We start from the raw sequence: 12358 nt of genomic DNA on the forward strand, positions 1-12358 counted from the left end.
ATCTCTGCAGGATAAGGTGGATGCAAATACCTGCAGAGTTCGGCCGCTTCTCCCAGTGACGCACAACCAGCACAAGACAACTCAAAGCGATGGTCAGCTACCGGATGGAGCAGGGTGAAATACTCGGTGAGTAGGGCGGCACTTAGAAGGTGTGTGAGTGGACAGCGCAGCACTAGCAACCTACTTACCGCTAAGGTGAACAGACAGTTCTCTATACTCCTCTTTCCAGATCTTTCCTCTGCCTTTGACACAGTCAACACTCCCTACAACTGCAAATCCTCTCTTCCCTTAGCATTAAAGGCCTTGCCCTCTCCTGGACCTCCTCCTACCTCACTAACCACACATTTATTAGAGTCTCTAATTCCCATACTACTTCCCCATCCCACCCTCTCTCACAGCATGCCCATCGTGTTTCTGTGCAGGCGTACTTCATTCTGCACTGCGGAGAGAAGAGCAAAGTACTGTAATGCGCATGCACTGGGAGAGTACAAAAAAGCACCAATGACCTGGAAGTAAAGCCGGCGCATGCGCATTACAGTGCTTTACTCTGCTCCCAGCAGGACAGAGGGAAGTACACCTGTGCAGGAGCGTGATAGGGAGGCACTGTATGGATGACATAGGATTTGCCGTCCACATGAAACACGGTAGAAGGACAGAGATGGCAGGGAAAGAAGAATGGTTGAGGAAGACTAGCGCCATGGTGAGGAAGACCAGCGATGAGCTGAGGAAGATCAGCGACGAGGTGAGGTAGACCAGCAATGTGCTGAAGAAGACCAGCGACGAGCTGAGGGAAGCCAGCGACAAGCTGAGGAAAAGCAGTGAGGCACTGAAGAAGACCAGCGAGGCGCTGAGGAAGACCAGCAAAGTGCTGAGGAAAACTAGTGAGGCGCTGAGGAGGACCAGCGAAGCATTGAGGAAGACCAGCAATGAGTTGAGAAAGACCAGCGACCCACTGAGGAAGACCAGCGACAAACTGAGGAACACCAGCGACATGCTGATGAAGACCAGCCAGGCACTGATGAAGACCAGCAACAAGCTGAGATAGACTAACAACGAGCTGAGGGAAACCAGCGACGAACTGAGGAAGACCAGCGATGCGCTGAGGAAGACCCGCAATGCACTGAGGAAGACCAGCAATGCGCTGAGGAAGACCAATGATGAGCTGAGGAAGAGAAGCAACAACCTGAGGAAAAGCAGTGACGCGCTGAAGAAGACCAGCAAGGCGCTGAGGAAAACCAGGAAAGCGCTGGGGAAAACTAGCGAGGCGCTGAGGAAGACCAGCGAGGCAATGGGAAGACCAGTGACGAACTGAGGAAGACCAGCCATGAGCTGAGAAAGACCAGCAACAAGCTGAGGAAGACCAGCAACAAGCTGAAGAACACCAGCGACATGCTGATGAAGACCAGCCAGGCACTGATGAAGACCAGCGAGGCGCTAAGGAAGACCAGCGACAAGCTGAGGAAGACCATCAACGAGCTGAGGAATACCAGTGACAAACTGAGGAAGACCAGCAACGAGCTAAGGAAGACCAGCAACAAGCTGAGGAAAACTAACAATGAGCTGAGGAAAACCAGTGACGAACTGAGGAAGACCAGCGACGACCAGCGATGCGCTGAGGAAGACCAGCAATGCGCTGAGGAAGATCAGCAATTCGCTGAGGAAGACCAATGATGAGCTGAGGAAGAAGCAACAACCTGAGGAAAAGCAGTGACGCGCTGATTATAGGGTCACTGGTGGTGTTCTGGGGACGTGAAGGGACGAGGTATCTCAAAGAAATTATCAAAAATATTCAAGTATTTCATCAGCACTGATCACAGGTATCCGTAATGCCCAATGCTGGCTTTGTGAAATGGATGAAATGTGGGAAATCTACACAAATTGCAATTTAATTTGTTTTTCCATGATTAACTCTTAATAAGTGAGTGTAAAGCATGGTGGGCTATCAGTCTGCAGGCAGAATTTACTTGCTTGTGATATTACCCTGAACCCATCACAAAGGTGATGACTGTTCTTCACAGGTTCATAGACAAGGTTTGTTGGTTAAACAATACCACAGTGTTACATTTGTCATTCCTTTCTAAACTCATAATTAAGTTTCCCTTCTAATTACCCCCCCCCCTATCCCCTCAGGCTCCGAAAGTTAAAGAAACAGGACTTCCTGTTAATATTGGCCTGAACACCTTACATTAACATCTCAATTACAGGACTCCAGCAAATAGGGTTAAAGAGAAAATTATATGGTGCATTCATGTTTAACAACCAATTATCCAGTGTAGTAATCACCGAGGTTTTATATTTCTCAGGGTAAAGAGACGGCTTTGGGATCCCCAGAGTACTGTATGTGTCCGAAAGTAAAAGACATAAAGAGCAGGCAGATAATGGGGTGCAAGATGTTATATAATGTCTACAAAGTGCTGCGGAATATGGAAGAGCTATATAAGCAAGCATAATAAATAATAATCTATGGCATTTTTTATATTAAGGCATTCTGCTATTTTATTTTGTTGTTATAAACATATATTTAATAAGCGTCGTTTATGAGTATCAGGGCTTGCTCACACGGCCAAGTGATATCCGATATTTTGTCAGATAGCGCTCTGCCCAATGTTATACTATGGGGCAGTGCAGATCTGCAATGTTTTATCAGATAGCGCTCGGCCCAATGTTATACTATAGGGCAGTGCTGATCAGTGATATTTTATCAGATAGCACTCAGCACAATGTTATACTATGGGGCAGTGCTGATCTGCGATGTTTTATCAGATAGCGCTCGGCCCAATGTTTATACTATGGGGCAGTGCTGATATGTGATGTCTTTTCAGAGAGCGCTTTGCCCAATGTTATACTATGGGGCAGTGCTGATCTGCGATGTTTTATCAGATAGCGCTCGGCCCAATGTTTATACTATGGGGCAGTGCTGATATGTGATGTCTTTTCAGAGAGCGCTTTGCCCAATGTTATACTATAGGGCAGTGCTGATCTGCGATGTTTTATCAGACAGCGCTCAGCCCAATGTTATACTATAGGGCAGTGCTGATCAGTGATATTTTATCAGATAGCACTCAGCACAATGTTATACTATGGGGCAGTGCTGATCTGCGATGTTTTACCAGATAGCGCTTGGCCCAGTGTTATACTATGGGGCAGTGCTGATCTGCGATGTCTTATCAGATAGTGCTCGGCCCAATGTTATACTATAGGGCAGTGCTGATCTGCGATGTTTTATCAGATAGCGCTCGGCCCAATGTTTATACTATGGGGCAGTGCTGATATGTGATGTCTTTTCAGAGAGCGCTTTGCCCAATGTTATACTATAGGGCAGTGCTGATCTGCGATGTTTTATCAGATAGCGCTCGGCCCAATGTTTATACTATGGGGCAGTGCTGATATGTGATGTCTTTTCAGAGAGCGCTTGGCCCAATGTTATACTATGGGGCAGTGCTGATCTGCGATGTTTTATCAGAGAGCGCTCGGGCCAATGTTATACTATGGGGCAGTGCTGACCTGCTATGTCTTATCAGATAGCGCTTGGCCCAATGTTATACTATGGGACAGTGCTGATCTGAGATGTCTTTTCAGAGAGTGCTTGGCCCAATGTTATAATATGGGGCAGTGCTGATCTGCGATATCTTATTAGATAGCGCTCGGCCCAATGTTACACTATAGGGCAGTGCTGATCTGCGATGTCTTATCAGAGAGCGTTCAGCCCAATGTTTTACTATGGGGCAGTGCTGATCTGCGATGTCTTATCAGAGAGCGTTCAGCCCAATGTTATACTATAGGGCAGTGCTGATCTGCGATGTTTTACCGGATAGCGCTCAGCCCAATGTTATACTGTAGGGCAGTGCTGATCTGCGATGTTTTACCGGATAGCGCTCAGCCCAATGTTATACTGTAGGGCAGTGCTGATCTGCGATGTTTTATCAGATTACGCTCGGCCCAATGTTATACTATGGGGCAGTGCTGATCTGCGATGTTTTACCAGATAGCGCTTGGCCCAGTGTTATACTATGGGGCAGTGCTGATCTGCGATGTCTTATCAGATAGTGCTCGGCCCAATGTTATACTATAGGGCAGTGCTGATATGCGATGTTTTATCAGAGAGCGCTCGGCCCAATGTTATACTATGGGACAGTGCTGATCTGAGATGTCTTTTCAGAGAGCGCTTGGCCCAATGTTATAATATGGGGCAGTGCTGATCTGCGATATCTTATTAGATAGCGCTCGGCCCAATGTTACACTATAGGGCAGTGCTGATCTGCGATGTCTTATCAGAGAGCGTTCAGCCCAATGTTTTACTATGGGGCAGTGCTGATCTGCGATGTCTTATCAGAGAGCGTTCAGCCCAATGTTATACTATAGGGCAGTGCTGATCTGCGATGTTTTACCGGATAGCGCTCAGCCCAATGTTATACTGTAGGGCAGTGCTGATCTGCGATGTTTTACCGGATAGCGCTCAGCCCAATGTTATACTGTAGGGCAGTGCTGATCTGCGATGTTTTATCAGATTACGCTCGGCCCAATGTTATACTATGGGGCAGTGCTGATCTGTGATGTTTTATCAGATAGCACTGAGCACAATGTTATACTATGGGGAAGTGCTGATCTGCGATGTTTTATCAGATTACGCTCGGCCCAATGTTATACTATGGGGCAGTGCTGATCTGTGATGTTTTATCAGATAGCACTGAGCACAATGTTATACTATGGGGAAGTGCTGATCTGCGATGTTTTATCAGATAGCGCTCGGCCCAATGTTATACTATGGGGCAGTGCTGATCTGCGATGTCTTTTCAGAGAGCGCTATGCCCAATGTTATACTATACGGCAGTGCTGATCTGCGATGTTTTATCAGATAGCGCTCGGCACAATGTTATACTATAGGGCAGTGCTGATCTGCGATGTCTTTTCATAGAGCGCTCGGCCCAGTGTTATACTATGGGGCAGTGCTGATCTGTGATTATTTTCTCATGCTGATTTGGCACGTCATTAGCATTATAGGCCTGATATACGCCAGTAGTAAGGACACTTAAGCTACACTCCCACAATGAGATTTTGATGTTGCAGATTTTCTGCACCATTTTTGCACCCATTATGTAAAATAGGTTGCTTTTTTTTCCTATATTAAGTAAAAACTCACCAAGTGATTCCCCTTATCCAGTGTTGTCTTTGTTTGTTCCGATGCCACCTTCGTTCCTGGCCCTAGTATTCAATTCCAGTCTTATTAGACAAGAGGTGTGTGATACCCAAGAAAATGACCACAGAGACGCAGAGAAAAAAAAGGAGGCTGGTGTACTTAAAATCATAGACTAGAGATTGTTAATTAGCGTTAGAAGGGACCTCCAAGGTCATCGTGTCCAATCCCCTGCACAATGCAGGATTCACTAAACCATCCCAGACAGATGTCTGTCCAGCCTCTGGTTGAAGCCTTCCATTCAAGGAGAACTCACCACCTCTCATGGCAGCCTGTTCCACTCTTTGATCACCCTCACTGTCAAAAAGTTTTTTCTAATATCTATAGAATCATAATATGTATAGAATATTTACTATTAATATATGGAGTTTCCATTGTGACATCTGGTGACAGACCTGCATTAACTCCAGGCCATTGCAGCTGACCTGTGAGTACTTTTCTTGCATTCTATAAAACTTTTCAAACCTTCAGTTTCTGCTTTGTTTTGTCCCCCGACCGTCATCTTTAGGAGCAGCCCAGTCATATTTATTGAAATTAAGTAAAATTCAGAAATATTTGCTTAGAGTCTCTTTTAATGACGCCATATATACGGCTTCGGGAAAAAATATTCTCCTACTGTTCAAGTGTCAATATTCTCCAAGGACGGCGCCAGGACGGCACAAATCTCCCCTCTGCCACTGTGTACATTGTCATCAATTCATGTCCTGCAGGCTTTTAAGGTAACGTTACGCTTCACCTTTGGAGCCAATTTAAAGATGATGTCATGGGCCGTCATTGCCCACTTGATATAGTCATCCAAACCCTCCAACATGCTGAGCTAGGAGCGACCCTCCTAACCCTAAGGCTGCATGTCTTCCATCTGAGAAAAATGGTCTGATTCGAATCAGGGTATCATCAGAGTGGGATCCGTTTTTTTTAATTATTTTATTATTATTATTATTATTATTATTATTATTATTATAAGATACAAATTGTGCGTGCTGCAACTTTTTTCTTGAGACCATTGGGTCCAAGAAAAAAATCTGACATGTGCACAGCCCCATAGCATAACATGGGTCCGAGTGCAATCCAAAGTTTTTTTTTTCAGATGGAAAAAGTGCTCATCTGCACCTGCCCTAACACACACGCACCTAGCAGCAGATTACTCTTTATAATTGCCCATAATGTGATGGGGCCCCATGGTGTTATATCACTCGTGACCACTGGTGGACACAGACAGAAAAGGGCCCCAGTGCAAGAACAATATATGGGCCCTTTTCAGCTCCTAAAAACGCTACATTGCACCTGCTTTGGAGGTAGAAATGGGCCCCTTACCTCTTGGGCCCCTGGTTGCACCAATGATATATCCGCCCATGCTCGTGACACACCACAATATAATCTCACATGATCCCATCACAGGGAACAGTAATGTGATTGTGCTTCTAACTTCTGAAATTCACAAGAGGTGTCCAGTGTTTGAGAGTCAAAAAAAGTCATCACAAAGTGCTATGCGAATTATCTGGAACCCAAGGGGTAAATTGCGTTACGACACTGGGTGCATTGTTAATGTGTGAGATTGCATGACGCTGCTTGTGTACATGTGCGTGCATCAGTCCTGGATGGCTGCACATTCATCCGTAAGGCATGAACTGGATCCACAAGCAAAGTGATTCATATAGAATCTCAGAACATCTCTTAAAGGGGACTTTAACATTAATGTCCTATCATTAGGATAGGTCATCAATGTCTGATCAGTGGGGGGGGGTGCGATACCCGGCATCTTCGCAGATCAGCTGTTCCCGGTGTTGGTGGTGGCTGGAACTGCTCAATTGTTCAAATCAATTGGGACCGAATTTACAACACCCAGCTTCGGCTACTATTCCATCAATGGAGCCGTTCTGTGCAGCTCCACAACTGAGAAGTTCCACCAAGGACAGCTGATTGGCGGGGGTGTCAAATGCCAGGTGTCGTACCTCTAATAAGACGTTGGTGAGCTATTCTAAGGAAAGGGCCATCAGTGCTAAAGTCCTGGACAACCGCTTTATATGGAAGGTCTTGTATGTTGCTCCCGTTATGCAGTGCTGAGCACCTACTAAAAGGTCGGAGAACCGGTGATCTGGACATAAGGCCATAAGCGTCTCAGTAACAATGGTTTTTGTGGAGAGAGTCACTTGCCTGGGAGAGAATTGATACTAGGAGAGATGCAACGGGAACAAGACGAGCTGGTGGAGGCAGCATGACGAGGCAGTGGTCTACTGGCAATCTTTGGGTCTTGGTGTTCATGTGGATGGACACGTACTGCCCATGTATCCCCTTATAGCACCAGTATTCCCTAATGTCAGTGCCTTTTTTTCAGCAGGAGAAAAACTGTCCAGGAATGGTCTGAGGAACATGACAAAGCCTTCAAGGTACTGAGGTGACCTCCAGCTTCCCTGGATCTCTGTCTCATCAAGGAACTGTGCGAGGCACTGGAAAAAAAAGTCTGATCCACCCCCGGAGGCCGCACATCCCAACCTACAGGATTTGTAGGGTTAATTTAATGGTGAAAAGTTACAGTGGCATGTAAAAGTTTGGGCACCCCTGGTCAAAACGACTGTTATTATGAATAGTTAAACACGTTGAACATGAAATGATCTCTAAAAGGCCTAAAGTTACAGATGACACATTTCCTTTGTATTTTAGGCAAAACAAATATATTTTCATACTTTGCATTTTAAAAATTACAAAATGGAAAATGGTATGGTGCAATAGTTTAGGCGCCCTGCATGGTTAGTACCTAGTAGCGCCCCCTTTTGAAAGTATCACAGCTTGGAAACGTTTTTTGTAGCCAGACAAGAGACTTTCAATTCTTGTTTGAGGGATTTTCATCTATTCCTCCTTGGAAAATTCTTCCAGTTCTGTGACATTCCTGGGTCGTCTTGCATTCTCTGTTATTTTGAGGTCTAGCCACAGATTTTCAATGATGTTCAGATCAGGGGACTGTGAGGGCCATTATAAAACCTGCAGCTTGCACCTTTTGAGGTTGTCTATTGTGGATTTTGACGTGTATTTAGGATCATTTTCCATTTATAGAATCCATCCTCTTTTCAACTTCAACTTTTAACAGATAGTTTTATATTTATATCAAGAAATAGTTGAAATTTAATTGAATCCATTCTTCCCTCCACCCGTGAAATGTTCCCCATGCCATTGGCTGCAACAAGACCCCAAAGCACGATTCATCCACCCCCATGCTTAATGATGGTGAGATGTTCTTTTCTTGAAATTCGGTGCCCTTTTCTCTCCACACGTACTTTTGATCATTGTGGCCAAAGAGTTCTATTTTAACTTCTTGATGTTTCCAAAATGCATCAGGCTTGTCTAGATGTTCTTTTGCATATTTCTGCCTCTGAATTTTATGATGAGGACGCAGGAGAGGTTTTCTTCTGATGACTCTCCCATTAAGGCCATATTTGCACAAGTGTCTCTGAACAGTAGAACAATGTACCACAACTCCAGTGTCTGCTAAATCTTTCTAAAGATCTTTTTCAGTCAAGTGGGGGACGGGGGGTGTTCTGATTTCCTTCTCTAGAAATCCTACGATCAGCTCTCACTTAAATTTTGCTTGGTCTTCCAGACCTTTTCTTGACCTCCACTGTTCCTGGTAACTGCCATTTCTTAATTACATTTCGGACTGAGGAAATGGAAACTTGAAAATGCTTTGCTATCTTCTTATAGCCTTCTCCTGCTTTGTTGGCCTTCACCATTTTCATTTTCATTTTCAGAGTGATAGGCCGCTGCTTAAAAGAACCCATAGGTGTTGTTTTTGGCACAAGGTTAGAGGAGGCTGGGCTTTATAAAACTGGGAAATTTGCATCACCTGGCCCTTCCTAATGATGATAGTGAACAAGCCATAACTCTAACAGGCTGATTAACATCTGAAACCTTGGTCAAAGTTATCTGAGCACAAATCTCCAAGGGTGGCAAAAAAATTATATATATATATATATATATATATATATATAGCCTAAAATACAAAGGAAATGTGTCATCTTTAACTTGAGGCCTTTTAGAGTTAATTTAATCTTCAACTTTCTTAACTGTTCACAATAACAGTAATTTTGACTAGTGGTGCCCAAACTTTCACGTGCCACTTGTGTCATCTATCAAAGAGAATGAATAGGGAAGTGTCGCACATTTCAGAGCCCCATTCTTAGAGGGACCCCCACCGCTCTGCTAGTTATCACCTAGTCTTTGGATAGGTGAAAACTTTTAGGTCGTGTTCACATGATGAGTGTTTGATGATGTAGACTTTCTGCACCTATTAGTAGTACAATAGGTTACTTGTATTTTTCCACAAATACGCAGCATAAAATCTCATCGTGGGAACAGGAGTGGGTGAGAAATCCAGAAGTGGTGACGTGTTTCTATTTCACTTTTCCTTGGATTGTTCCATTCCTGGTTTTGGCTACAAATACTGATGTCAAATACTGACCGAATACTGATCGTGAATGTCGTTTGCACTCAGCTTTTCGTAAGTTTCTCTTTCCCTGTCGGTGTTTCTTGCAGCCCCGTGATTGGTCAGTGTGCATGTTTTCTGCCACGCTGTGACTGTTCGTAATAAGGGAAAGGGCCCCTGAACTGTCCCAAGGACTGGGGCCCTAACTATCCCTGCTCCCAAAGGTACCTCTGAAGGTGAGGAGGTTTGGGCCACCAGCCTTACTGTTCTCCTGTTAATCCCTAAGCTGTCCCCTCCCACTCACAATACTAGTGATCTTCTAACCGCAGGTCTCCCAGGAGGACAATTTCCTTCAGGATCCCCTCTATAGTACTGACTGGCACTTTCTCTTTTTTCCCCATTGGATGGGAAACAATCGGAACATAGAAAGAGCAAAGTGGTTATAAAATAGAAATAAATAGGAAAAAAGAATTTAAACTTTCTTTTATGGGGTTTTCGAAAAAACTAACAAAACAAAAGCACAGCGTGAACACGGACAAAGATTACTAAACAGAGCCTGTGGTTTTAATGTTATGGCTGATGATCTTGTCATTATATTATTTTCTTTTAGATTACATCCCAATTTGGACAAAAAAGGGGGAAAAGCAGTCAGTTGGCAAATGTTCTCCCACCGCACCCAGCCTGATAGAAGGGATTATTGCACAGCAGATCGCTCCTGATCGGTCACCAGACCTGATCGTGCGCACATCCTTTTACATCGCTGTGCACGTAGCAGCCAGGGCGCAGCTCTGCGAGTTTTTCTTTCCCAGTGGAACGTAAAGAGTTAAAAGTGTTTTGTGGCCCGCGTGCGCCGCTCTGTGTTTTTAAACTAAAACCACGCCCCATTACAATTAGTAACTCCACCCACCAAGGCGGGTCTGTCCTAACCACGCCCAATTATCGGGCGGAGTATCATCCTCTGTACAAAGCTTTCCCGTCCCCTCACTCCTCCCTACAGCCGTGGTTCAGTATTAGTCGGGGGCGCGCACGTTACGTATCCCCGCCCATTCCACGCCCATCTGCGGTTGGCCCCGCCCCTTCTTAGCCTCGGTCCACACAAGGCTGGAGAGGCGGGGGCGCGCACGGCGCTCTGCCGGCGTCTGAATGAGAGAGAAGAGAAACGGACGGAGAACAACGGCCCGGAGCTCCGGAGAGCGGCGCCCACACCGGGAGGGGAGGCCGGAGCGGATGTGCGCAGGTAACCGGGGAGAATGGTGTGGTACCCGGAGCCGCTCCCGCCGCACTGCTGCTGCCTGGTTACAGTGTGACACTGAGGGCCGGGGCTCAGCGGGACGCTGCCTGCCAGCTGGGGAACTACAAGTCTCAGCAGGACGCCCTGACTCCTGCCCTGGGAGCTGTATGCGATTAGTGCAGGGGCAGACACTGGCTCTACAGCCGACGCGGAACTACAACTCCCAGCATGTCTGATAATGTTACCTGTATGCTCAAAGGGAGGCAAGCTGTCCGGGCATGCTGGGGGTTGTAGTGTTAGAACAGAAGGAAACCTGTGGGGCATGCTGGGGGTTGTAGTGTTAGAACAGGAGGAAGCCTGTGGGGGCATGCTGGGGGTTGTAGTGTTAGAACAGAAGGAAACCTGTGGGGCATGCTGGGGGTTGTAGTGTTAGAACAGGAGGAAGCCTGTGGGGGCATGCTGGGGGTTGTAGTGTTAGAACAGGAGGAAGCCTGTGGGGGCATGCTGGGGGTTGTAGTGTTAGAACAGGAGGAAGCCTGTGGGGGCATGCTGGGGGTTGTAGTGTTAGAACAGGAGGAAGCCTGTGGGGGCATGCTGGGGGTTGTAGTGTTGGAACTGCAGGAAAGCTGTAATGGCATGCTGGGGGTTGTAGTGTTGGGGCAGAAGGATAGTTGTAATGGCATGCTGGGGGTTGTAGTGTTAACAGCAGGAACGCTGTAGAGAGGGTATGCTGGGTGTTGTAGTGTCGGCACAGAAGGAAGCTGCTGGACACGCTGGGGGTGATCTCTCTGGACTGCAGGAAGGTTGTAATGGGATGCTGGGAGTTATAGTTTTGGAAAGTCCAGAGCTGGAGAGCAGCGGTGTAGAGAGCGCCACTTGTAGAGTATATAGCGCCCCCTATGTGCAGGAGCCGCCGTGCCCTATACCGGTCTGTGCTGTTCCTACATTATATGGCATTTGTGTTTTTGCTTCTGGCTGCAAATAAGTGTCAGGGAGTTTTCGGAAAGGGATGTTCTCAGGGTTTTTTTGTTGTTGTTTTTTTTTTTTTTTTTTTTTTTACCTGTACTGTTTATTTTATTGTACATTCTTTGAGTTTCTACTGCAGTTTTCCACCTTGAGAGCAAATCGGCTTATCAGCAAAAAAACCCCGAAACCCTCAACAGGTGCACAGAATTTCCACTGCAGAAAGAGTCTCCCTCTTCCTCCACACTTTTCTAATCAATGACAAGTTCAGTGGTTTACGTCTCCCCCCCCCCCCAGTCTTTACGTCTCCCCCCCCCCAGTCTTTACGTCTCCCCCCCCCCCCCCCAGTCTTTACGTCCCCCCCCAGTCTTTACGTCCCCCTCCAGTCTTTACGTCCCCCTCCAGTCTTTACGTCCCCCCCCAGTCTTTACGTCCCCCCCCAGTCTTTACGTCCCCCCCCAGTCTTTACGTCTCTCCCCCCCCCCCCCCCAGTCTTTACGTCTCTCCCCCCCCCCCCAGTCTTTACGTCTCTCCCCCCCCCCCCAGTCTTTAC

The 12358-nt window shown here is 46.4% G+C and overlaps 1 protein-coding gene across 8 annotated transcripts in view; it reads left to right on the forward strand.

Annotated features, from left to right (window-relative positions):
- Nucleotides 1–10602: 10602 nt before the first annotated feature.
- The window catches only part of RALGPS2 (Ral GEF with PH domain and SH3 binding motif 2), a 115871-nt gene continuing 114115 nt past the window's right edge, over nt 10603–12358 (forward strand). For 6 of the 8 annotated variants that reach the window (XM_077276340.1, XM_077276339.1, XM_077276343.1 and 3 more), the window contains exon 1: nt 10724–10848. The gene's annotated coding sequence lies outside the window, so the exon portion shown is untranslated. Of the gene's footprint in view, nt 10849–12358 lie in introns of all 8 variants that reach the window. The other 2 variants (XM_077276337.1, XM_077276342.1) reach the window with 2 other exon arrangements.

Source organism: Ranitomeya variabilis, chromosome 8 (genome assembly GCF_051348905.1).
Source record: "Ranitomeya variabilis isolate aRanVar5 chromosome 8, aRanVar5.hap1, whole genome shotgun sequence".
Taxonomy (NCBI): Eukaryota; Metazoa; Chordata; class Amphibia; order Anura; family Dendrobatidae; genus Ranitomeya; species Ranitomeya variabilis.